Here is a 27,075-nt window from a genome sequence, read left to right as displayed (position 1 = left end):
GTACTCCTGTTCTTTTTGCTTATATGTTTCTGTTTGTTAAACTAAACAGATTGCGCTCCTTGAGTCTATCACTAGTTTTAAGACATCTTTTCCAATCCTTTAATCGTTTCCCATGGCTCTTCTCTGAACCCTCTCCAATTTGTCAACGTCTTTTTTGAATTGTGGATACCATAACTGGACACAGTACTCCAACAGCATTCCAACCAGTGCCAAAAACAGAGATAAAAGAACCTCTCTACTACTCCTACTCAAGATTCCCCCATTTACGCATCTAGGATTGTATTAGCCCTTTTGTCCCCAGCATTGCACTGGGAGCTCATGTTTAACTGATTATCCCCCATGATTCCCAAATCTTTTTCAGAGTCACCACTTCCCAGAATAATTCCCCCCACCCTCGCATCCCATCCTGTAAGTATGGCCTGCATTCTTTGTTCCTAGATGTATGACTTCACATTTAGCTGTATTAAAATGCATATTGTTTGTTTGCACCCAGTTAATCACGTGATCCAGTTCACTCTGTATCAGTGACCTGTCCTCTTTCTTATTTACCAGTCCTCCAGTTTTTGTGTTACAGCAGTTAAGAATGGCTGGGAGACCTACCCTTAATTCACAGAATAAACCTTTCCAGAGTCAGTCGCAATGTTCTCACAGATGAGGGTTCCCCCACCTCTTTGGTCCTATATGAACTAAAATAGTAATCTCACATTACTAATCTATAAAGCAGTAACAGTCAAACAGGATGGAACTGGTGAGTCCTCATGGCCAGGGAAACTCAAGATCAGACTACAATATGGAATACATGACAGGACAGTATATTCATCACCATTCCAAGAATACTATGGAGAGAGGGAAAAACTAATACCTACTTCTACTAATTTCAATACATAAATTCAGCCAATGGCAATGCTCAGCCCAGAACATTTACATTGTCAAATATATCACCAGCATCAATCCAGTATGTATGTTTCATTAAAAATGATGCAGCCATTTGTCCAATGTAACTGCTTGGTTTTGCTCTGTGCTAGAACATAGAGTTATAAGGTTAAGAGCATTTTACATCCTCACAGTACAGCTAGCAATGCATCCCCGCTGGGTACTTTGAAAATCTATCCTTAGAATGCAAAAAAAAAAAAATTTTTTTTACCCCAACAAATATTGCTGAGTCCATGACATTGGCCAATCAGAGCCACCACTAGGAGTTTTCTAACTATTCAAATAGACAGGCAAGCTCAACTATGGTTAGGGGACACTTCCTTTCAATAAAGCCGATGGCAATCTTATGGATTTTTTGTCCATGTCATATCAGCTATTTAATTAAGGGCAAACGTTACGTAAGTAAATGAAAAATGCACTTGTTTTTCCTCCTGGCCCAAAATCAAAAGGCAAGAAATTCCCTGGGAAGAACGACCTTAGCTTGCAAAAAGAAAAGGAGTACTTGTGGCACCTTAGAGACTAACAATTTATTTGAGCATAAGCTTTCGTGAGCTACAGCTCACTTCATCGGATGCATGCAGTGGAAAATACAGTGTGGAGATTTATATACACACCCAGAGAACATGAAACAATGGGTTTTATCATACACACTGTAAGGAGAGTGATCACTTAAGATGAGCCATCACCAGCAGCAGCGGGGGGAAAGGTGGAAAACTTTTCATGGTGACAAGTAAGGTAGGCTATTTCCAGCAGTTAACAAGAACATCTGAGGAACAGTGGAGGGTGGGGTGGGGGGGGAGAAATAACATGGGGAAATAGTTTTACTTTGTGTAATGACTCATCCATTCCCAGTCTCTATTCAAGCCTAAGTTAATTGTATCCAGTTTGCAAATTAATTCCAATTCAGCAGTCTCTCGTTGGAGTCTGTTAAGTGATCACTCTCCTTACATGATAAAACCCATTGTTTCATGTTCTCTGTGTATGTATATAAATCTCCCCACTGTATTTTCCACCAAATGCATCCGATGAAGTGAGCTGTAGCTCATGAAAGCTTATGCTCAAATAAATTTGTTAGTCTCTAAGGTGCCACAAGTACTCCTTTTCTTTTTGCGAATACAGACTAACACAGCTGCTACTCTGAAACCTGTCATTATGCAAGGCACTGAATTTAGCCGTATAGAGTGGAAATCTGTCAACTTCATGAAAAAATTTGTACGGATACAGACAGACATCATCTTCCTCTCCAAATGCAAACAGATGAACATCATACCAAAAGGACTGAAGGTAAAAAATCCATTACAATCTACATACCACACAGACTATGCTGACAGCTTGTGCCACAACTTTGAAAGAAACTGCGGAACCACCTGATCAACATCCTCTACAGCAAACAGAGAAAGATTAAGAATGAGCTCTCAAAACTGGAAACTCTCATAAAGAACCAACCTTCCACACAAACTTCCTCGTAGCTGGACTTTACAAAAACTAGACAAGCCATTTACAACACACACTTTGCTTCTCTACAAAAGAAAAAGGACACTAAGCTATCTAAACTACTACATGCCACAAGGGGCCACAACAGTGGTTCCCGTAACCCACCCAGCAATATTGTTAATCTATCCAACTATACTCTTAAGCCAGCAGAAGAATCTGTCCTATCTCGGGGCCTCTCCTTTTGCCCTTCCACCCGCACAAACATGATACAGTTCTGTGGTGACCTAGAATCCTATTTTCGACGTCTCCGACTCAAGGAATATTTCCAACACACCTCTGACCAACATATTAACCCACAGAGACCTTCCTGCCAACACTACAAAAAGAAGGATTCTGGCTGGACTCCTCCTGAAGGTCGAAACAGCAGACTGGACTTCTACATAGAGTGCTTCCGCCGACGTGCACGGGCTGAAATTGTGGAAAAGCAGCATTACTTGCCCAATAACCTTAGCCGTGCAGAACACAATGCCATCCACAGCCTCAGAAACAACTCTGACATCATAATCAAAAAGGCTGACAAAGGAGGTGCTGTCGTCATCATGAATAGGTCGGAATATGAACAAGAGGCTACTAGGCAGCTCTCCAACACCACTTTCTACAAGCCATTACCCTCTGATCCCACTGAGAGTTACCAAAAGAAACTACAGCATTTGCTCAAGAAACTCCCCGAAAAAGCACAAGAACAAATCCGCACAGACATACCCCTAGAAACCCGACCTGGGGTATTCTATCTGCTACCCAAGATCCATAAACCTGGAAATCCTGGACGCCCCATCATCTCAGGCATTGGCATCCTGACAGCAGGATTGTCTGGCTATGTAGACTCCCTCCTCAGGCCCTACGTTACCAGCACTCCCAGCTATCTTTGAGACACCACTGACTTCCTGAGGAAACTACAATCCATTGGTGATCTTCCTAAAAACACCATCCTAGTCACTATGGATGTAGAAGCCTTCTACACCAACATTCCATACAAAGATGGACTACAAGTCGTCAGGAACAGTATCCCCGATAATGTCACGGCTAACCTGGTGGCTGAACTTTGTGACTTTGTCCTCACCCATAACTATTTCACATTTGGGGTCAATGTATACCTTCAAATCAGCGGCACTGCAATGGGTACCCGCATGGCCCCACAGTATGCCAACATTTTTATGGCTGACTTAGAACAACGCTTCCTCAGCTCTCGTCCCTTAATGCCCCTACTCTATTTGCGCTACACATTGATGACATCTTCATCATCTGGACCCATGGAAAAAAAGCCCTTGAGGAATTCCACCATGATTTCAACAATTTCCATCCTACCATCAACCTCAGCCTGGACCAGTCCACACAAGAGATCCACTTCCTGGACACTATGGTGCTAATAAGCGATGGTCACATAAACACCACCCTATATCGGAAACCTACTCACTGCTATTCCTACCTACATGCCTCTAGCTTTCATCCAGATCGCACCACACGATCCATTGTCTACAGCCAAGCTCTACGATATAACCGCATTTGCTCCAACCCCTCAGACAGAGACAAACACCTACAAGATCTCTATCATGCATTCCTACAACTACAATACCCACCTGCTGAAGTGAAGAAACAGATTGACAGAGCTAGAAGAGTACCCAGAAGTCACCTACTACAGGACAGACCCAACAAAGAAAATAACAGAATGTCACTAGCCATCACCTTCAGCCCCCAACTAAAACCTCTCCAACGCATCATCAAGGATCTACAACCTATCCTGAAGGACGACCCATCACTCTCACAGGTCTTGGGAGACAGGCCAGTCCTTGCTTACAGACAGCCCCCCAACCTGAAGCAAATACTCACCAGCAACCACACACCACACAACAGAACCACTAACCCAGGAACCTATCCTTGCAACAAAGCCCGTTGCCAACTCTGTCCACATATCTGTTCAGGGGACACCATCATAGGGCCTAATCACATCAGCCACACTATCAGAGGCTCGTTCACCTGCGCATCTACCAATGTGATATATGCCATCATTTGCCAGCAATGCCCCTCTGCCATGTACATTGGTCAAACTGGACAGTCTCTACGTAAAAGAATAAATGGACACAAATCAGACGTCAAGAATTATAACATTCAAAAACTAGTCAGAGAACACTTCAATGTCTCTGGTCACTCGATTACAGACCTGAGGGTGGCTATCCTTCAACAAAAAAACTTCAAAAACAGACTCCAACGAGAGACTGCTGAATTGGAATTAATTTGCAAACTGGATACAATTAACTTAAGCTTGAATAGAGACTGGGAATGGATGAATCATTACACAAAGTAAAACTATTTCCCCATGTTATTTTTCCCCCCACCCCACCCCCCACTGTTCCTCAGATGTTCTTGTTAACTGCTGGAAATGGCCTACCTTGCTTGTCACCATGAAAGGTTTTCCTCCTTTCCCCCCCCCTGCTGCTAGTGATGGCTCATCTTAAGTGATCACTCTCCTTACAGTGTGTATGATAAAACCCATTGTTTCATGTTCTCTGGGTGTGTATATAAATCTCCGCACTGTATTTTCCACTGCATGCATCCGATGAAGTGAGCTGTAGCTCACAAAAGCTTATGCTCTAATAAATTTGTTAGTCTCTAAGGTGCCACAAGTACTCCTTTTCTTTTTGCGAATACAGACTAACACGGCTGCTACTCTGAAACCTTAGCTTGCTCCCCTTTACCTATATACAGCACTGGACTGAGTAAACATGTGAGGAGGGTCTGCATACGATCTTTATTCTATACTTAGAATCAACAAAGTGAATTGAGGACAGGGTAGCAGTGAGTGAACAACAGACTCTGAGCTTTAACCTTAAATATCCTGGCTTGCATGCAGCCATACAGAATTGCATCTTAAGGGGCCTTTGCCAAACAGTGGCAGATTTCAAAGTGCAGTGGGCCTGAACCATGGAGTTCAGATTCAGATTTTCCAAAGTGTTCGGATTCAGGGCTCTTCGTCCAGGGGGACTGGACAGGGAACCAGTATTCACTGATACACAGGAATCTATGCAGAGATGGGAAAGGAAAGTACAAAACAAACTACACACCAGCTTCATGGGGATTTGGTCCAGCCTTAGTAATTTTAAAGTTTGCCTGAGAGTGGCAGGGACTCTTCAACTGCATTTTAATGTAAGCAGTACATGTACTGTAACAAATCCCAGCTTCCCAGAACTTCACAGTCGTCACTGTTACACTGTAGCCATTCGGAACTTCAGAAGGACAGAACTCTTGTCCACAGGCCCCTCTCATTTGAGTTAAGAGAGATTCTCCTTTAGCTGTTAGCAGTACAGGGACTACATACAAGCAACTTAACAGTTCTGATTCTATCCAGCAGAGAGCTGTGGTACACACACGTGCACTGCAGTACAACACATTCTTCCAACGAAAGCTCTATTGAAAGAATGCTACGTGAAACAAACTGATCAAAGCAAGGAAAGGAACAATGACATGCACAGTTGCTTAGTGGAAAGGAGTGTGGGGGATGTGGGTTACAGCAGTGGTTCTCAATCTTTCCAGTTTACTGTACCCCTTTCAGGAGTCTGATTTGTCTGGTGTATTCCCCATGTTTCATCTCCCTTAAAAACTACTTGCTTACATAATCAGGCATAAAAATACAAGTGTCACAGCATGCTATTACTGAAAATTTGCTGAGTTTTCATTTTTACCATATAATTATAAAATAAATCAATTGGAATATAAATATTGTACTTACATTTCAGTGTACAGTATATAGAGCAGTATAAACAAGTCATTGTCTGTATGAAATTTTAGTTTTTATTGACTTCCCTAGTGCTTTTTATGTCGTCCGTTGTAAAACTAGACAAATATCTAGATGAGTTGATGTACCCGCTGGAAGACCTCTGCATACCCCCCTTGGTTTCCCTGTTTGAGAACCACTGGGTGTTTGGTTTCAGAGTAGCAGCTGTGTTAGTCTCTATTCGCAAAAAGAAAAGGAGTACTTGTGGCACCTTAGAGACTAACAAATTTATTTGAGCATAAGCTTTCGTGAGCTACAGCTCACTTCATCGAATGCATTTGGTGGAAAATACAGTGGGGAGATTTATATACACACACACAGAACATGAAACAATGGGTTTTATCATACACACTGTAAGGAGAGTGATCACTTAAGATGAGCCATCACTAGCAGGAGGGGGGGGGAAAGGAGGAAAACTTTTCATGGTGACAAGCAAGGTAGGCCATTTCCAGCAGTTAACAAGAATGTCTGAGGAACAGTGGGGGAGGTGGGGGGGAGAAATAACATGGGGAAATAGTTTTACTTTGTGTAATGACTCATCCATTCCCAGTCTCTATTCAAGCCTAAATTAATTGTATCCAGTTTGCAAATTAATTCCAATTCAGCACTCTCTCGCTGGAGTCTGTTTTTGAAGCTTTTTTGTTGAAGAATAGCCACTCTCAGGTCTGTAATCGAGTGACCGGAGACATTGAAGTGTTCTCTGACTAGTTTTTGAATGTTATAATTCTTGACGTCTGATTTGTGTCCATTTATTCTTTTACGTAGAGACTGTCCAGTTTGACCAATGTACATGGCAGAGGAGCATTGCTGGCAAATGATGGCATATATCACATTGGTAGATGCGCAGGTGAACGAGCCTCTGATAGTGTGGCTGATGTGATTAGGCCCTATGATGGTGTCCCCTGAACAGATATGTGGACAGAGTTGGCAACGGGCTTTGTTGCAAGGATAGGTTCCTGGGTTAGTGGTTCTGTTGTGTGGTGTGTGGTTGCTGGTGAGTATTTGCTTCAGGTTGGGGGGCTGTCTGTAAGCAAGGACTGGGCTGTCTCCCAAGATCTGTGAGAGTGATGGCTCGTCCTTCAGGATAGGTTGTAGATCCTTGATGATGCGTTGGAGAGGTTTTAGTTGGGGGCTGAAGGTGATGGCTAGTGGCGTTCTGTTATTTTCTTTGTTGGGCCTGTCCTGTAGTAGGTGACTTCTGGGTACTCTTCTGGCTCTGTCAATCTGTTTCTTCACTTCAGCAGGTGGGTATTGTAGTTGTAAGAATGCATGATAGAGATCTTGTAGGTGTTTGTCTCTGTCTGAGGGGTTGGAGCAAATGCGGTTATATCGTAGAGCTTGGCTGTAGACAATGGATCGTGTGGTGCGATCTGGATGAAAGCTAGAGGCATGTAGGTAGGAATAGCAGTCAGTAGGTTTCCGATATAGGGTGGTGTTTATGTGACCATCGCTTATTAGCACCGTAGTGTCCAGGAAGTGGATCTCTTGTGTGGACTGGTCCAGGCTGAGGTTGATGGTGGGATGGAAATTGTTGAAATCATGGTGGAATTCCTCAAAGGCTTCTTTTCCATGGGTCCAGATGTATTTCCAAACACTGGGTGTTTGGAAATACAAAGCAGTGGTTCTCAACCTTTTGGGCTTAGGACCCATTTGTCAATGTTTATCGCCTGTCATGACCCAGTAAATAGTCTGGGGTGGAGGCCCTGGGGTGATTTCAGTCAGGTCCTGTCCCCCGAGTGGATTGGGCCCTGCCCAGCACTCACCCCACAGTGGCAGCTCCTGTGCTGTGGGGCTGGCTGGGCTTGGCTCTCCGCTCCAAGCATTGCAACCTCCAGGGTTGCAGCACTGCTCAGGATTGGCCCCACTCTCAGACTGGATCAGATTTGTCTGAGTGGAGTTTTGACCTGGCTCACGGGGTTGCAGTGCGATTCACTCAAATTTGGCCTACACGCACTCCTGTCATCATGATGGCTGGGCTAATCCTCAGTGGCGCTGGGACCCCATAGGTTGCAGTGCCTGGAGTTGGGAAGCAAGCCCAGCCAGCCCTGTTGGACAGGAGTCACAGGAGCTGTCACGCCACCCTTTGAAACATTCTAGCAACCCAATTTTGGGTCCCGACCTACAGGTTGAGAAACCCGAAATTAGAGCTTGCCAGGACTACTGACTTTATTGTGGGGGAAGGTGAATTGAAACCTGACTCACATAACTTGTGCCAGGGAGAGTAACACAGAAATGACCTATTATTCCTAGAAACTAGGAGCAGTCGCCATCCTTCTGCCAAGGTACACTCCAGTCCAGAGCCTATTAACTGCAGATTCCTTCCCCTGCTCCACCTTCCATTGTCAGGGCAACACTCCCCGGCGTTGACGTCAAAACTGCTTTTTTGTTCGCTTGAACAGTCTTTCCCTTCTGCTGGCTTGTCGGGCTGAGGCACAGAGACAGTTGTGTAGCAAACTCTAATTTGGATTGTATTTCCAAACACACCCCAGTGCTTGGGAGAAAAGTCACCTTCCCATCCCAAGAATTTCAAGATTTCCAAATGAAAATTCAAAGTGTCTCTCCAACTGAATAAATGATCTCCCACCGCTCTTTGCATCATTAATCATCTCCTAACGATCCCTTCCTGAATTCTTGCCCTGTATCTTATCTAGTGTTCATTTGTCTTGAATTATTTAGATGGCAAGATCTGCAGGGCAGGAATGGCCTCTCTTTCCTGGAGTGTGACATATAGCAAAAACCTATTGCTATGTCAGGGATACTAGGAGAGAAAAAACCCTGCCTGCCTGCAGAGACAATGTTGCATTTGGGGATGGATCTCCACATGTGCCAGTGTAACTCTCAGTGATGCTGGAGAAGTAGGAGAGGGAGGAGATTAGGTGGTACTATGACACCTTTCCAACTCCTTCAACCTGGTGCAGCCAGGGGCCAAACTGGTTTAAGAGACTAAACTCAGCAGGACTGCTGTGCCACACAGGATCACAACTGGGCACATTGTGCTTCACTCTTTCCCCTCTTGCTGCTCCCATACTCACCACCCCTGGAATGTTTCTTATGTCAGGGGAAATAGGAGTATGGGCTGGGCTGGCTATGTCAACTCGGGATAGTCTCAGTTTCTGCCTTAATTAGGGCACTTGGGAGGGGGCCTAGTATCTGGCCCTTTAAGTTTAGGTTAGTGCAGGCAGAATAAGACTGTAGACCAGGGGTAGGCAATCTATGGCACGTGTGCCAAAGGCGGCAAGCGAGCTGATGTCCAGTGGCACTCACACTGCCTGGGTCCTGGCCACTTGTCCAGGGGCTCTGCATTTTAATTTAATTTTAAAGGAAACTTCTTAAATATTTTAAAAGCCTTATTTACTTTATATACAACAATAGTTTAGTTATATATTATAGACTTATAGAAAGAGACCTTCTAAAAACATTAAAATGTATTACTGGCACGTGAAACCTTAAATTAAAGTGAATAAATGAAAACTCGGCACACTTCTTCTGAAAGGTTGCTGACCCCTGCTGTAGACAGACATTACAAGCTGGAATTAAACCATCCATTGCAACTTCTAACTTTTGCCTTTAAATGCCCAAGGCTCACAAAGGAATCAGAATAAAGTGCAATGACAGAGTCACATATGCATGTACGGATTGACAGGATAACTAGCTGTTGAGAGCTCTCCCAGTTTGAGATGCCTACAGTTGCAGGCTGTTGGAATTAGAATCTGCCTACATTTTGAATTCCTGGCTTTTAAGCAATGCCCTGGGCACTTGCTACAGGGAATTCCCTCCCTTGCTGATGCTCCACTCTCAGGTGTACCACAATGATTCTTCTACTCTTGAAGTGGGATACAAGGCTCTGGGTTCCATTCTCCAAATATAGGAGTATATAAGACAGAAGTTGGGAGTGTCTTTACCCTTCTTAGGAATCTGAAATTAATACATGGCTTCATAGAGAATGACTTCCAAGGGCAGCGCTACTTTTGTTTGAACACTTCTGTGAAGGCCCTGCTTACTTTGTAAAATCATAACTGGATGGAATGCAGGACAATTATCTCCATACTGAGACATGGGGTCATCACCGCTGGCTAGTGGAGTTTTTGAGCTATTAGCAGCTACCAAGTCAGAGAAGAACACACTCCTGATGGCTGGCAAATAGCCCTTTCCTCTATCATCTCTACTGCCAGAGTGGCAGAACACTATAACCTCACCCTAGGCCAAAGTCTACTCCGATTCCCAGTAACATATAATCTGAAAGATAGAACAGGACTGTCAGTACTTAAACTCACAGCTTGGTCACCACACTTAAATAGAGAAAGCTGAACTTCCTGGAAAACTAAACCAGGTCACTACTTATTACCTGGGTAGTGTGAGGAAATCTTTACTCAAGAACATACTCTTCTGAAGCTGGAAAAAAAAAAAGTACTCAATGAAGACTCTGAATATAATGCTACTGCCTGCTCATGTTCTTCAGCCAAAATACAAGCAAACTCCCAAAAGAAGCAGCTGGGCATGTTGTTCATTCTCCAGCTCTTTCCTTAAGATCCTTCCAGTGTTCTCAGATAAGTACTGAATGTACTCCCTCCTGCTCTGTTAAGTTAGACTTCAACACATCAGAAAGGACGTTCCATTTTGCCAACTCTCTTATAATGAATTCTGAGACAGAAAGAACTGAACTACCCTGAGCCCTGGCTTCATGATGCAAAATTACAAGAACACCTGTGCTGTGTCTATAGTGACAATTGTTGGGAAATCTCCCGCTACAGCCTATGCTATGATAGCAATAGTGGGGGTGCTATGCAGACAGGGCTTAGGAGATTTTATCATGTTTCATATATTCCAAGGCAAGGCGGGATGATTGTGCTCATCTAGTCTGATGTTTTGTATCGCACAGGCCGTAGAACTTCCCCAAAATAACTCCTAGAGCAGACCTTTTAGAAAACTATCCAGTCTTGTTTTAAAAATTGTCAGTGATGAAGAATCCACCACGAACCTTGGTAAATTATTCCAATGGTTAATTGCTCCAATTGCTAAAAATGTGTGCCTTATTTCCAGCCTGAATTTGGCAGGCTTCTCAAAGCAGGTCTGGATAACATGATGGCAAAAACAACAGGGGCCCCTGCCTGTACTGGTGTTCTCACTGGTGGGAGATTCCATAAAACTGCCAGTGCAAACAATGTGTGTAGGCCCCACCCAGGTTCTTCCTGCAATACAAAGCCATTACACAGCCATGCCTACATGCTTTTCTCTGCAATCATAAGGGCTTGAAATATCTTTATATATATATATATATATATATATATATATATATATATATATATATATATACAATAGAAATGAAAGCTGAGATTCTCACCTAATCACATGAGTCCAGGAGCTGGGGCTTTAAGAAAAATACCAAAGAGTGACAGCAACTCCAACAGACACTGCACCACTCACTGCTTCAGAGTGATGCTCTGTGTCAATGCTAGGTACTTGCAGACGCTGTGTCGACAGAGCTAGCGGTGTAGGAAGGCACTCTTTACTGACCATCCATAGAAGCCATTATTACTTGCTGAGAGGTGTGTGTGTGTCTGGCAAGAGCCTGGCTCAGTTTGCATGCCTGAGCCCCTGATATCACACCAAATGCAGTCCCTCAAGGAACCTGACCCTCTTTTTCCAGTTCAACTCATCATGCTATATCCAGATTATGCAGGATGATGACTGTTAATAAACTTCCTGTCCTAAAGTGTGTGCCTTTGTGTGCATTATCATTTTGGGGTGTGTAAAGGACTATTTCCTAGTAAAAAGAATAGGAGAAAATTTTCAGCTAGCTCCTGTTAGTTACCATACACTGACCAACAATCTTTATCGCCTTCCACAGCACAATGAACGGGTCTGTTGTGTACTGGCTCCTGGGGGACTGGTTCTCCACTTAAAATCAATGGGGACAAATAGGAGGATTTTAGTGGAGCCTGTTGGAATTTCCATTCTGGTTTAAAGCCCCAGCTGCCTTCACTTCTCTGTTTCTGTTGTGCTTGCACTGGGGCATCTGGCTACAGAGATGTAAGAAAGCAGCGCTCCTGTGAAAGGATATGAGTCAAGGAACCTGCACTGTTTCAGGGGGAAGTGTGACTCAGTGCATGTAGTGCTAGTCTTGTTCTCCAAGGCCTTGCAGAGGTGATAAGATTGTGTAATCCCCAAGACAGCTCACTGAACATCTTAATTCTGCTGATTCTCCCAGGGGAGGGGTATCTCTATTGAGTACTGTATGTTAGCTGATTTCTTAGAATAAACTACCACAGCTCCTGGTGAGCTCATCAAGTGGGAGTCAGGATGCTGGGCTGCCTGCCATGTTGCCAGACGAACAAGGAGCAGCAGAAGCACTGAATTTATCAAGAGCTCTGCAATGATTTGGCAGAAGCCTCTTGTTTAGTCTACTTGCTCCTTCTTGGTTGCACAGGGGACACAAGTGCAAAGGCCATAGTGAAAAGCAGTCAGAAGGGGGGTTAAGGGGAAAGAGCAGAGAGACTGCTGAAGGGTGGGAGAGAAAGGGAAAAGAGAGGGAACAAGAGACTATTTCAAGGGGGTGAGGCATGAAAGGGATGAGAAGGAAAGACAGGGAGTAAGGGACATCCAGAGTGGTTGGGACAGATGGGAGAGCAGGAAGAGGAGAACTGGGTCGGGGGGGAGAGAGATGGGAAGCACTGAAGGGGGATGGTGGAAGAAGAAAATATTAGAGGGAGCAGGAGAAACTCTGGAGGGAAGCAGGGAGGGGATGAGGAGAGCCCGAAAGAGCAGGAGGGGAATGAAGGGAACTGAGGGCTTTGGAGGGTGGAGGGAAAATAGAAGAAGAAATTGCTGAGGACATGCAGAGAAAGAGCAGGAAGCAAGCGGGCAGCTGCCTGAGGAAGGGCCCCTCTTCATTCTCAGCACAGCCCTAAAGCCAGGGATTTCTAGGTATTGGGTTTCTAGGTATTTACTATTTCATGCCTGTTCACCACAAAGGTGGGCACTGGGGGAATCTCACGTGGTATTATTAGCACCAGGAAGATTCCCCACCTGGTGCCAGAGCCAGTTCTATGGGCTTGTGCTGCATTTGTGCAGCACCTACCACAGCAGGGTCCTGGCCCACGATTGGGGCTCCTGGGTGCTACAGTATTACTAATCTTACTACTGCTAACTGGTGCAGGAAGCTTTCAGACATTTTCACAAGCTCAAAACTGGCAGACCATGTTTCCATCATTAAAAACAAAACAACAACCAACCAACCATCTCCCCCCACAAACTATTCTCCTCTGGGCCAAGACCAGGCCTGGAAAATTCCTGCCCCAAAAGAATCTGTGCAATGTCTGAGCAATTGAAAAGAGAGATTGGTTGTGAAAACTGTCAAGTGCTCACTGCCCCTGAACACAGTAATATTCCTGTGCTGGTGAGAATGCAAGTATGTTTCTGCTGTAACTAGGTGCTTTCTCAGCAGCTCCCCCAAACCTGTCACAAGCACTTTTATAAAGGCACCTTTTATTCTCTCTCTTTCCCAGTTCATCTGTCTTAAAATCCACAGGAAAACCCATGATACAGTGGGAGGTGGGAAAATCCAGGCCTTGCTGCATGGAAAGTTAGTTTTTAATAGGTATATTTTCTAGAGAGGGCTTCCCAGAAAGCATGGCTCTGCTATAGATTTTCAAAGAGGGGTGTGCACAAGTGGTCTTTAGCTCAAGCTGTAGAAGGCTTGTGCTTTTTGGAACAGGAGGGCTGAGTTCTAGTCCCACTTGCCCTGGAGTTCTGAGTGCTCGTGATATGCTGCTGAGCAGCTGTCGCAAAGACTGATGCCTGCAGATTTGCTACAATATTTATGCCTTGAGGTGGGAGGAGATGAATCTTCAGTTTCTGTGCTCTTTAGAAACCCACTCTAACTCTACACTGAGAGGTGGTGTTGATATTAAACTGGCTGGCTCCCTGGAGACTGGGGTTCCAGTCCTGTTTCTGCCACTAGTCTGCTGTATCACCTCAGGCAAATGGCTTCCCTGCTTTGGGCATGTCTTAGGGCTGTGGGGAGCAAACCTCCAAGCCTGAGGAGACTGGCTCAAGGTATTATGCTACAAATAGCAGCAGTGGATAGTTAACCGGAGTGACGGCTCAGGCTAACCGCTGGTGCTCAGACCCACCTGTCCCCCGGGTCTGAGGTCAGGTGGCTAGTCAGTGCTGTGATGGCCACATTGCTATTTTTAGCTCTAGTCTGTCTGCTTGGCTCCCAGCTGCAGAGTAGACATACCCCAACTTCTTTGTTTCCCCTCCCACCATTTCTCTGTCTTGCCTATTTGGAATGTAAGAGCTTTGGGCACAGTATGTGTCTATGGTGCATGGAGCCCCAGTCTCTGTAGGGTACTCTAGGTGCTCCTCTAATATCAGTCATAACAAAAATGCTCTGCTTGGTATTTCTAAGATTCATATCATGGCAGTATGAAAGAGGCTCTTCTGGACTAGCGTTATGGGGCCATGCCTTCTATGAAAGAGAATACTGAAGCAGTGTTTTAGTCTCAGCAGGGAGCAACTGATTCCAGAATTTCTATTAACAAAAAAACAAAAAAAGTTGTTTTTAATCCACATACCCAATCACCCCTGAAAAATGAGAAATGACAACTCATTCATAATTCTATAGGCATTTCAATTGGTTGGAATTCTTTGCTCAGCTTTGTGAACAGTGTCACTGGTTTAGCGGTGTGGTGAGTGTGTGTGTGCATGATTAGCTCTCGCTAACTGGTAGAAGAGCAAGCAGAGGTCAGAGACTGTTACTCAGCAATGAGAAGCAGCAACATGTTGTTACCATAGGCAACATGTGAGATCACAGACCTGTAGGGAAATCCTAGTTAGTATGCTACTTTGGACAGGCACTGTCATGCTGCCCCCTACCTTCCCCTCCCCTTCCCATGATGATGGCATCTCAATGAAGCTGCCTCTGGAGCAGAGTGTAGGGATGGGTGGGATTTTCTCAGTTAGCTGTGTTCTAGGAGTTTGACTCAGCTGCCAGCACCTCTTCACCACACAGGATGTCTCAGCTCTTCTGCACTGCTCTGGTTTTCCCTTTGCAGCAACGTTTATAGGAACACATCAAGTTGAAGGGTGTTTATTTTTCTGGTTAGTGTTTTTTCAAGCTGCTGCCTGGCCTGAGCCGATTCCAGGAATCAAGGCAGCCGAAGAAAGAAACTTGAAAGGCTCCTCAACACCGCAGTCAATGCTGTGTCAGGGTCCCAACGAAGCGCATCAAGAGCAAGAATTCACACAGACCCAGAGGAGGCTACACGTAACAGGAGGGCTGAGCCATAAAGAGAACAACCAGAGCCTGAGACCAAGCCCAGGTCTGACATGGCACCTTCTCCGCTGCTCAGTGGAACTCAAGTACGGCAGCAACAGCAGATGTTTGAGGCTGTTGGCATCATAATGCAAATGCCACTGGCTGGGCCATACACACATCCCCAGAGCACAGGGAAGGGCAAAGAGTTTGCTATTGCCCTAGCCCACAGAGCCTGCTCTCTGGTAATGGGCCATACAGAGGGCAGAAGGAGAAAGGGGTATCCATGCAACTTGTTCTCTGTGTTCTGGGGAAGGGCTTCCAGAGTATGGAGAATGTTTGTTTGGTGCAGCTTTACATCATCAGGTTTGGGGACTGCTGAAAGTAGAGCCTTAATCTGAATGTCTGCAAGTTCCCATGTTGACATTGTGTGTGTGTGCGGGGGGGGGGGGGTGGGAGGGGGGAGAATGAGGTATTAAGCATATAAAATTAAACCAGAGTGGGTTTTCTCCCTCTTGAACACGGACTTTCCTATAAACTAATCCCAGAGTGGATGATATGGCAATACCTCCTGGGCTCTTCTTCTGCAGACCAGTTACACCAAGGAAGGCAGCAATGAGAGTATTCACAGATGGTCCCTCATTCCACACCACAGCTAACCAAGACAGGGCATCTGCCATAGTTTGCCCCAGAGCAATGTCCAGCACATCAGTCCCCCAGCTGGCCTGAATGCCCCAGGCTTAGATTTCTGGAAAGCCACACACTTCAGCAGGGCTCTCTCTGGCTTTCCTGTCCTTGGCTCTCCTTAACCTTCCATCAAACACTAGCATCCCAAGAGAAGAAAATTTTTTTGTCTTTAGTCTGTCTCGGGGTTTTGTACTGCCCATCCATCACTGCAGTATCTGAGTGTCAGATTCTCCTGTCCATCAGGACCTGTTGCAGACTCTCTACCTTATGAAAAATGTCCTCATACCCCAACTACTAGACCTGTTCCTGCCAGACTCTGTTCCAGGAACTAAGGAATCTATTGCTCTAGCTTTAACTTCCTCACTGATCACTCATTTTAAAGCTTTCTCTGCCACGGCTCTGTATTGAAGTTAAAAAGAGCATAGCACATCAAGGACAGAGTGTGGGACTGGACTGCAGATCTCTCACATGGCTGCTCAATTAGAGCACTGGGCTAGCCTGAAGAGAGAGCTCTTCTATCCCTGACTCTGAACTGAGCAGCCTCGCAGAGAGCACCTCCCAAATGGCATATTAATAATTTGTATTTCTATAGTGCTTTCCCCCTGAGGACCTTCCAGACATTAATAAATCCTCACTGTCCCCCCCGTAAGGTAGTTCTGTAACATTATGCCCATTTTACAAATGGGGAAACTGAAGCAATAGGCTTCAGAGTAGCAGCCGAGTTAGTCTGTATTCGCAAAAAGAAAAGGAGTACTTGTGGCACCTTAGAGACTAACAAATTTATTTGAGCAACAGGTGGTGCTATGATTTGCACAAGGTCACACAGCAAGTCTGTGGCACAGCCAGGAAACAAACCCAGGTCACATGACTCCCCAAACCATCCACCTATCTATGGGTCAAATTCAGACCTGATAGAAGTGACTATAACTTCATTTGATTCAATGGAGTTTGCAGTCAGTCACTCACACCAGGTCTGGATATGGCCCTAATAGCCGGATGTGAAGTAGCATTAATATCTTTTGTGTCCTCAAGTAGCATTAACATTTGAATACCCTCCTCTCCAGTATCCCCAGGGCATAGTCACAATGGAACTGACTGTTTAGAGGAGGAGTCCACCTCCTGGGGTAGTCGCATTCAAATAGCCCCTTGCTCCACCTGTTCTGTGATGCAAGGCACCGTCTCTCTTCAAACACAGACTCTGTGGAATAGTTGGCTGATAGATCATATGGACTGGCTGAACAGCTGACGTTGCTTCAATTTGCTAAACAAAGAAAAAAAATTGGCCCTGGTGGAACTCTACTGAACTCACTGGAGTTACACCACAGATGAATTGGGTCCATGATGTTACATTATAGTCTGAATATGCTAATTGCTCCCAAATTCCAGGCTTATGGGAGAGAGCCCTGTACATTTTTGAGGACCCTGAGAACAATTATGTGGTCTCTTTTGATGCAGAGTTTTATACGTGCACTAGTGAGGGAGAAGAATTGAGAATTGCTCATTTTTTCTGTGCACGCAGATCCTGACAGCAGAGAATGCTCAGAATCTCAGTTACTTCCAGGAACAATGAGCTAAACTCAGCTGCTCTTCCCAGCACCAGCTGAGGGGGAGGCAGGCAATGGAACACTGTGTTGTTCTTGGAAGGCAGAGAAAAATAAGGCGTTGGCAGGGCTGTATGAGCACTCCTTCCTTGCCAGCTCTGCAACTCCCTGCTGTAAAGCTGGACTTGTTCCTTTTATCAAATAACTTCCTGGACATTGTAAGCAGCTCACAAGCAGAAAGAGGCTGAATTCATCAAACCACCAAAGATCAGATCCCTGGGTGAGTGATCATTCCCCCGTTTCACCACCACCACCGTACGGCCTGTTCAGTTACAGTGTGACCTATTGTTTTTTTAAACTTTTCCCAGAAATAAACACAAAACCCTCCAACATCACCCAGCTTATGGAAGCTATTTTGGGCTATTTTATCAACATGCAATACAAATTCCAAAAGCTGACTGGAAATTGGGATCATTCCCAGCAGAGCTGTCCATGGAGGGAGTTTACAATAACATTACCCACTAGTCTCCAGTGGAAACGTCTATAGAAAGGGACGTCTCCATTTTTAAAGGCAATAATCTGGTTCATAGGTGAAGTATGCTGAGAGTGACACAGAGCAAGTGACTGCCCATGGTGCCATTCAGAGCAGAGACAGATAGCAGCGCTCAGCATAAGAATGGGAGAGACACAAAGGGAAAATAAAAATCAGATTGAGTCTACTTTACTCTTCCGGGAGCTAGCTATGAAACTCAGGAGGGGTGGTAATGAGCCAAGACAAAAGGGAGCTCTGTTGGAAAGGCTAGTGTCTGGGCAGCTTGCCAGGATGAGGCATTACACAGCTTTTCACCTTAAAGCCCTGGTTCAACCCCAACCTTGGCTAGCAGTGACTGCAAGTCATTATTGTCTGAAAATTATTAGCCAAGGTGAACTGAGTGGGTGGGTCTCAGTGGGGTTCCTAGTAGACCGGTGTCCTTCTTGGGAGTTTCAGCAGAGAGGCTAATGATTGAATGGTCTGTAGAGCACATCAGTCCTACAAATGACCACCTAGTGAGGGCCAAGCCAAGTTGCTACCGGGGAAGGTGTAGAAGAAGCTTCCATTGTTGTTCCCTATGATGTAGAGTAACTGGTCAGTTGGCAAGTTAGAAGACTTCAGGTTCCAGGGCTATTGGTCCATCACAAGTGCTAGCCACATAAAACATTTCCTTAGCTCCAACAGAGCAGGATGTAAATGAGTCTGGTCATGAGGCTTCTGCAAAGTTCTCTGCACTGCCAGGTCTCAGTCTCTCAGGTTTTACAGCTTGAGGGGAATTTATTTTTATTACCTTTAGCTGGCTTCAGCATTGCTCTGTTGCAAAAAGGAGGACAGGACCAGAGATAGCAACATCTCCAGCAGAGTGAGCAATGCAAAGTCATCAGCAAACCACTGGGCTGGTTTGCATGTAAATAAGCATTTTCAACTCACCCAAGTTACAATTTCAGAGTTCTCAGACACCAAACAGGTTTAATTATCCTGCTGCTCCTTAGAGAGTTCTATTCCCCATTGACCTGAGGCATTATTCAGTATTGCCATTTAAAACTGGAATCAGGAACCAAAGAAGCTATAAGAGGCTTTTTGCAGCCGCTCGGATCACCACTGAACCAAATCCGCACCTGGTGTAAATGCTGAGGTATATCAAGTGAGGATCTTGCTTATTAGCTTTAATTAGAGATGGGCCCAAGCAACAAAATTTAAATTTGGGCAAGGATCTCAAGCACCTCCATAACCCGGGATCTAGGGTTTTGATTTGGGCTTATGTCTATATTTAGTATACTGTACTGTAACTGAAGCTCTACAAATAGATTAGTTTCCGAGCATTTAATCAAGGACCTATTCCTAGAATCGTGGAGAGCTGAAATTAAGGCAACGGAATTCATGGTAATCAGCCTGATAGAAGGAGAAGGAATCTCACATCAGTTTAAACTGCAAACACCCATTCTGGTCAGCTAAACATATTTCAGTTTGAGCCAGATGTAGCTGCACCAGAGCCCAAAGATATAGAATTGCATGAAACACTTGTGAGCTATCAGAACAGTAAACTCAGAAGGCTGCAGTTAATGCACAAGGAATTACTGAGTGTGGTCTAATTCCAAGAGGACTAACTGTACTTGGCAAACTTTCAATCAGTTTGAAGAACACTGATCCCCCCCAGGCTCAGAGGCTGTGGTCACTTTGTCCCATAACTCCTTCCAGGTTTACTGGAACACTCCATGGACGGATTGTACTGTAAACTGGCAGGCACAGCATGTCCTTTTAATGTTATGTCATGGTAGTCAGTCATATTTTTGAGTATTTATAGCTAACACCCAGGCTTTCCCATCTGACTGGGTCTCCTGAAATCCCAGGCCCTCTAGGTAATGATGCAGTTTTGATGCATGGATCTTCATTTTCTCTCCTAAACCTATAGGTAACTATGAGCCACCAGCTCATGCCAAGGCCCCCAGGCCTCACTGAACACTGATAAAAGCATAGCTAGAAACCAGTCTGGCTCACCTGTGAGCTAGCATTGTTAACATAGATGTTAATTTGCTAAGAATGTGTTGAGTGTTTAGACTTGAAGAAATGCTTGTAGCATGTATTGATCTCACTTGGTATGGTTATGGTTGGACCATGGTATGAAGTTATATGGAGTGTTTGCTTTGTAAATCTCTGTAATCGTGTAACTCACCAAACAGGAAAGAAGTGTTAATTAATGTAAAGTGTTGGTCCTGCACACACGAAGGCCAACTGAAACCCAATAAGCCATAGCGAAACATCAAAGGACAATGGCAGTGAAGATCGTGCTCCCACCCCCTGCACACCCATGAAGAGAAGGCAGCACCAATACTTGCTGTATCCATGTAAGCTCTGGGGGAAGGGAATAAAAGTCCCTGACAGTCGGAACTGTATCACTGTGGAATTTGGAGAAGGCAATATTTCTAAGCATAAGCAAGGGATCCCAAAGCTGCTCAGCTTGGGTTAGCCATAAGGAAAATATAGAGTTTGCATATTATAGCAGCTTCTATTGCCTTTTGAAACCTAAGACTGTAACTCATTTGTATGGGTATCTATGTTTACCTGCTTTAACCTTTTTTTATCCTAGTTAACAAATCTTTAGTTGGTTTATTAGAGGATTAGCTACAGGTGCTGTCTTTGGGAAGAGATCTAAGGTACAACTGCCCTGGGGTAAGTGACTGGGAGTAACCTAAATATTGTGATTTTTGGTATAAGAGACTACCTATCACAAAGGCAAGCTTGCGTAGGTGGCTAGATAGACCCGAGTGCCCAAAGGGACTGTCTGTGACTCCATGTTAATGGCTGTTGTAGTGCTTGAGGAGTTCATACTTGATACTTCATTGGTGAAATCTAAATATAGAACACACAACCAGTTTGGGATTTGTGCCCTGTTTCTTAACAGTCTGTGCTAAGCTTGGCACTCATGGTCATAAGCCACTCTAGTTAGCTTGACAGTAGCATTATTGTAACATTTTTTCTAGCCCAATGGTGACTGTGTGCAGTGTTGGATGAAGTGATCTTTGTGAACATGTACAGAGCAAAATTCTCTCCTGAGACTTGAGATCATGTTATGGCATTAAATATAGCTGTATGGACACTGTGGGTCAGACTGGAGCTCAGGCTCAGGGTGGGGGGTGGTATAGGCTTCAGAACCCAAGCTCTGCCTGAGCCACAATTTAAAAGCATTGTCTACACAGCTATTTTTAGCGCAAGCCTCAGTCTGTTGATCTAGACTTGGAGGCTTGTGGCCACTGGCTGTGTAGACATACCCAGTGGGTATTCAGCACTTCTGAAAACTTAGTTAGGGGGTAAAAATTTCCAAAGCATCGAACTGACTCAGGAGCCTATATCCCACTGAAAGGCTCCTAAGTCAGTTGGGATCTCGGTGAATTTTACTCTAGGAGCCTAACTTTAAGTCTGTCTTTTTGAAAATCATGGCCAACTACCCCACGTGATTCTCTGCAGCCTTCTCTCCCTCAACTTGTTACTCAGCCTCTTTAGAATGAGATGAAAGTTTCTCCTACACTGATACTAGGGTGGTGAGAACATATAAAAACCTAGATATACCAATTGGTATCAGCTGGGAGACTGTGCCAGCCACCTCTCTCTTTGATTTGCACTGGGTTCTCTGTTCTACCCGTAACACAGGCAGCCCTCGAATTCTCTCCTCCATTGGGAGCGTGACCCATTCTTAGCACTGCTCACAATCAAGGTGCCGAGGCTCTTTTCTAAACCTCCAACCTATGCAGGTATGAATCCTGTTGATTCAGATCACCATAAAAGACACTCAGCAAGAACGAGCACCAGGAGAGGTGTCTGTCTCAGCTGCTGCCAAGCTCTTTGGGTGCTTCACTGTTTGCTTTATGCAACAGTCATAAAAACTTTCAGTCTGTGAATATATAATTAGATATTTTATATCTTTCCCGCCTCTTTAATTTAGGATGAAACACAGCGAGACTTTCATGTAACAGAACAGGGAGGGGGAGGACTGTGCTTACAGACCACATTTAGCGCAAGATCATTCCGTGTAAACACAGTGCTTGTGCTTCAGAGGGCTCCATGCAAAAAGCAAGAGTTCTGAAACAGCACATGCTTAACCCACTGGTCTGGAGCTATAAGCCCTTGCTTCTCTTCTCTCAGGAGCTACACTCAGCATTGTTTCCAGGAGCACCCTGACCAGGTACTTTTCCTCCCAGAAGCTGCACCTAGAACCCATTCAGTTCCTGTTCTTCTCCAAACAGGATGGATCATTCCAGAATAAATCACTTAATGCAAACACATTTGGAAAAAAAACTATTAAGCAGAAGAGAAATAGAGAGAAAAACTTAAAAGCCTTAGTGATAAATTTAGCTCTGTCTTCCTTAACCGGCTTCAATTTAAATGTAAACCCTTGGAGATTGATACAATACATGGTGTTGTAGCGTGCAGTCAAAGACTAATTAGCACAAGTTTAGGATGGCTGCATTACTCACAAACATCAAAGCCACAAGAGAATGAGTTATGCAAATCATCCCAAACGAATGTTGAGATAACCTTTATCCCACTCTACCACATTGTGTGCATATACCACATTTTACAAATGAGCTAGTTTAGAAATATTTGAGAGAGGTATTTTTCTTAGAATGTTTTTTTAATTCCCTCTGCATGTAAAGCTAAGGGGCTTTAATACCCCATGGGCAACTGTAGAGGGCTTGGAGGTAGAGGAAAAGAATAATTTTAGAAACCTGTAAAAATACCATTGGTGTGTGTATGTTGGTGATGGTCTCACTGTATTTGTACTTGTACAGCTCCCTGGCATGAACAAAAGCTGAAGAACATAGGATTCTCTGGATGGCATGTGCTGGCAGAGAGAGGTCAACTGACCATTATGAATGTCCTGGAAAATTAGGGTGAAATGCCCAATCCTTCTTACTTCACTCATCAGTTTTACTGTCTGCTGCCTATCAGGGAGGCTGGAGGAGTCTGGTTGATAGGTAATGAGTCACAGAGCACCACTCACTTGAATGGCACCAAAACAAATCTGGCCTGAGTTTATGGTGACATTTAGTGCCACCTAATTTGCTATCGAATGGCTACCCAGTGATCTCTCTGAAAGGAGCTGGTCTCAGCCCTAGAGGGAAGTCCAATTAAAAAAACTCCCTTTTTCCAGGTGACCAAATAGGTTTTGAACAAGCTAAATGGGCCTGTTTGTCTTCCACTGAATTGTTCAATGGAAGCCAAATGAACAATTCAAAAAGAACCTACTGGAATTTCCACTAGGGTATCCATTTTCTTGTGGACAGAAGCAGCATTACAAAAGTGCACCAGACAAATAATTGCTGGCAAACTCAGTAGGAAGGCAGAGGACAGAATGGACTTGGAAAGTGAATAACACTCTGTCCCCTAAAGCAGTGGTTCTCAACCAGTGGTTCTCAACCGTGGGGGTATGCAGAGGTCTTCCAGGGGATACATCAACTCATCTAGATATTTGCCTAGTTTTACAACAGGGGACATAAAAAGCACTACCAAAGTCAGTATAAACTAAAATTTCATACAGACAATGACTTGTTTATACTGCTCTATATACTATACCCTGAACTGTAAGTACAATATTTATATTCCAATTGATTTATTTTATAATTATATGGTAAAAATGAGAAAGTCAGCAAGTTTTCAGTAGTAGTGTGCTGTGATACTTTTGTATTTTTATGTCTGATTTAGTAAGCCATTTTTAAGGAAGGTGAAACTTGGGGTATGCAAGACAAATCAGACTCCTGAAAGGGGTACAGTAGCCTGAAAGATTGAGAATCACTGCCCTAGAGAAGATTTCTGAAGGTTCAGGGCACCTCAGCAACGTGGTGCAGAAAAGCCTGGACTATTGTTGCTCATGCTATACTTACTTTGCGGGGATAGACAAAGGGCTGCAGTCGCAAGAGCTGTTCATCCAGCACCTTTCACTTCATCTGCAAGAAGAAAAAGAAAAAGAAAAAAAAGAGCTTAGAAATCCACATTCTAGCACAGATACATGTGGTATTATTTGCAACCTGTGTGGGATCCTCCTTCTGACCAGAATATGCTTAACTTGCAAATCCAGGGCTATCATTCAAGAGAAAGAATATCAGTTTTTATTTGGACTCCATAGTACACAGTTTTCAGAGTAGCAGTCATGTTAGTCTGTATTCGCAAAAAGAAAAGGAGTACTTGTGGCACCTTAGAGACTAACAAATTTATTTGAGCATAAGCTTTCGTGAGCTACAGCTCACTTCATCGGATGCTATGCTATGCATATGCTATGCATAAGCTTATGCTCAAATAAACTTGTTAGTCTCTAAGGTGCCACAAGTACTCCTTTTCATAGTACACAGTGTATACGCTAGGGGTGAATTTGGCACATTGTCTTGAAACCCTAACCCATATTTACTTTTACAGAGATTTTGTTTTTCCCGATACTCTCAGAACTGCTGAGTTTTTACATCTTTGCTGTAATTTGATCCTGCTTGTCATGTGACTGTCATGTGACTGGCTCAATTTTTGTTATTTAAAGAACAAAAGACTAATATTTTCCCACTCTCTCTTGTACCTCTTATTAGATTAAAAAATAGAGTGGAGATCTTATCTTAACTAACCATTGCCACTCTGAAATGGGTAGTGGAGCACAAAGACTATATCACTTTTAGCTCCTCTCTGAAGGATCTATTCCAGGGGTTCCCAAACTTCATTGCATTGCAGCCTCCTTCTGACAACAAAAATTACTACACAACCCCAGGAGGGGAGATGGAAGCCTAAGCCTGTCCAAGCCCCACCACCCCTGGTGTGGGGGGCCAAAGCCCACGCCCAAGAGCTTCAGCCCTAGGCAGAGGGCCTGTAACCTGAGCCCTCCCACCCCAGCAAATTTAAACCAACCCTGGTGACCCCATTAAAACAGGGTCATGACCCACTTTGGGGTCCCGACCCACAATTTGAGAACTGCCTATTTATTCTACAGTAACTAATTCACATGTATTAGGTACTCATAGTTCCTAATATGCTGTTAGAGCGACACACAATTAATAACGAGGAGCAGAGCTACGAAATGAAAAATAGAAATGACCAAAATGAAAATTTTCAAATTTTCAGGGGTTTTTTTTTTTTGGTTGATTTGTTTTCAGGTTTTTTGCAAGGGAAAAAATGGCATTTTTAACTTAGTCTAATAGGGACCTTATCTTCTTATATCTATCAAAATGAATATTTTTATATTACTTTGGGGTCAGATTTTTCAAAAGCAGTCAGTGTTGGTCTAACTTTGCTCCCATGGAAATGAAAGGCAGTTTTATCACTGATTTCATTGGGATTAGAGTTAAGCCAATGCTAAGTGCATTCAAAATCCCATTTTTAGCATACATCAGCCAGCAAGACTATTTTTATTAAACACATGATCTAAAGACAGACAAAGCAAAAAGTCTCCCATGCTGACACAGCCATCCTGTCAAGATCACAGTATATTCATACATATTGACATAATAAAGCAGCAAGAAAAGTTGGATGCGAGGGGAAGTTATTTCTGCACTTGTAGTGTTTCAGAATGTCGTGCAATTAACCACAACTGAAAAAAAGAAAAAGAAAATTATGCACAATTCTACGCTTTTCTCTCCTTTGCTCTTTATACATGATGGGACTACCACAGGAAGAATTAGGAATACAATTCAACAAACTTAATATAGCCCCTATTACCACCTGGCTCAGTCCATCTCTCTTTGGGTGGACACCAATCTGTGATGCCAACTGCTGAATCTCAAGTGCTGTTAAGTGATTGGTCACTATCCCTAGCTCTGGGTCTCTCAGGCAAACACCAGATACATAGCCCAGTGTCTGAGACCCTTCTTGGACAGTGGAACCCCACAGCCCAGCTGCCAAGATCCTGGAACCAGTGTCTCAGCCCTCCTCAGCGTCCAGTTGCTTAGGCACGTTCCTTTCAGTGCAGAATGGAGAACTGGAAACTTGATTGCATTTGGCTGTGAAGAAATGTGTCCAGTGAGGCCCTAGTCTGGCAGTGAGCTACAAAAGGCTGTACTGTGTTGTCTACACAGCAAAGATCTAAGTGGCAGATGATACCTGCTGTGGTTGAAATTCTGGCCCCTTGGGGGAGGGATAGCTCAGTGGTTTGAGCTTTGGCCTGCTAAACCCAGGGTTGTGAGTTCAATCCTTGAGGGGGCCATTTCGGGATCTGGGGCAAAAATTGGGGATTGGTCCTGCTTTGAGCAGGAGGTTTGGACTAGATGATCTCCTGAGGTCCCTTCCAACCCTGATAGTCTATGATTCTATGAAATAAATGGAAAAACTCCCACTGATTTCAATGGTGGCTAGGATTTCACTCCATGTACATGGGCAGCACAGGACGGGTTAAAGACAGAGTAGCAGCCCTGACTTGTGGAGTTTATCTCAGAATCTTACACTGTTTTAGTTGAATTCTGCTGGGCCTGATCTCCTCTCCGTTGCCAGGCACCACCCTGTGCTCCAAACCCAGACCCTTCCTGGTTTCCACCGCCACATCCCCTCCTTCCACTGTGCATCTATTTGTCAGTATAATTTTAGTGCAGTGAGAAGCCTGTGTCCTAGCTTTACTTGCCCTGAGACATTAAAAGGAAATCTGGTCATTTTGGGGGTATCCATCCTCGTCACTGGTCTCCTGACACCAATCAGAAGCGTGCCTCTGTGGTAAGACAGCTTCTCCAGTCAATCCTTTGACGAGCCAGACACAGGGTAAGAGGCCACTCGGGATCAAATCCAGTGCAAGTATCTTGTCTGGGCACTGGGACTCTCTGCTGGGGATGGTGGTTGTCATAAGGTTTCCTCCAATCGATGAGGGAGAAGAGCAGGGTAACCTTAGTGGGCCTAGCACCATTTA

General features: G+C 44.3%; 1 long non-coding RNA gene across 2 annotated transcripts in view; it reads right to left on the bottom strand.

Annotated features, from left to right (window-relative positions):
* Positions 1–927: 927 nt before the first annotated feature.
* LOC122460967 overlaps positions 928–27,075 on the bottom strand; it is a 49,787-nt gene continuing 23,639 nt past the window's right edge. For both annotated transcript variants that reach the window (XR_006282636.1, XR_006282635.1), the window contains exons 2-4: positions 24,092–24,154; positions 5,101–5,681; positions 928–1,408 (exon numbers count right to left, since the gene is read on the bottom strand). This is a non-coding gene — a long non-coding RNA (uncharacterized LOC122460967). The remainder of the gene's footprint in view (positions 1,409–5,100; positions 5,682–24,091; positions 24,155–27,075) is intronic.

The sequence above is a fragment of the Dermochelys coriacea genome, chromosome 7 (genome assembly GCF_009764565.3).
Source record: "Dermochelys coriacea isolate rDerCor1 chromosome 7, rDerCor1.pri.v4, whole genome shotgun sequence".
NCBI classification, from domain to species: Eukaryota; Metazoa; Chordata; order Testudines; family Dermochelyidae; genus Dermochelys; species Dermochelys coriacea.
Note: the sequence above shows the minus strand (reverse complement) of the source record. Positions and strands in the feature narration are given on the sequence as shown.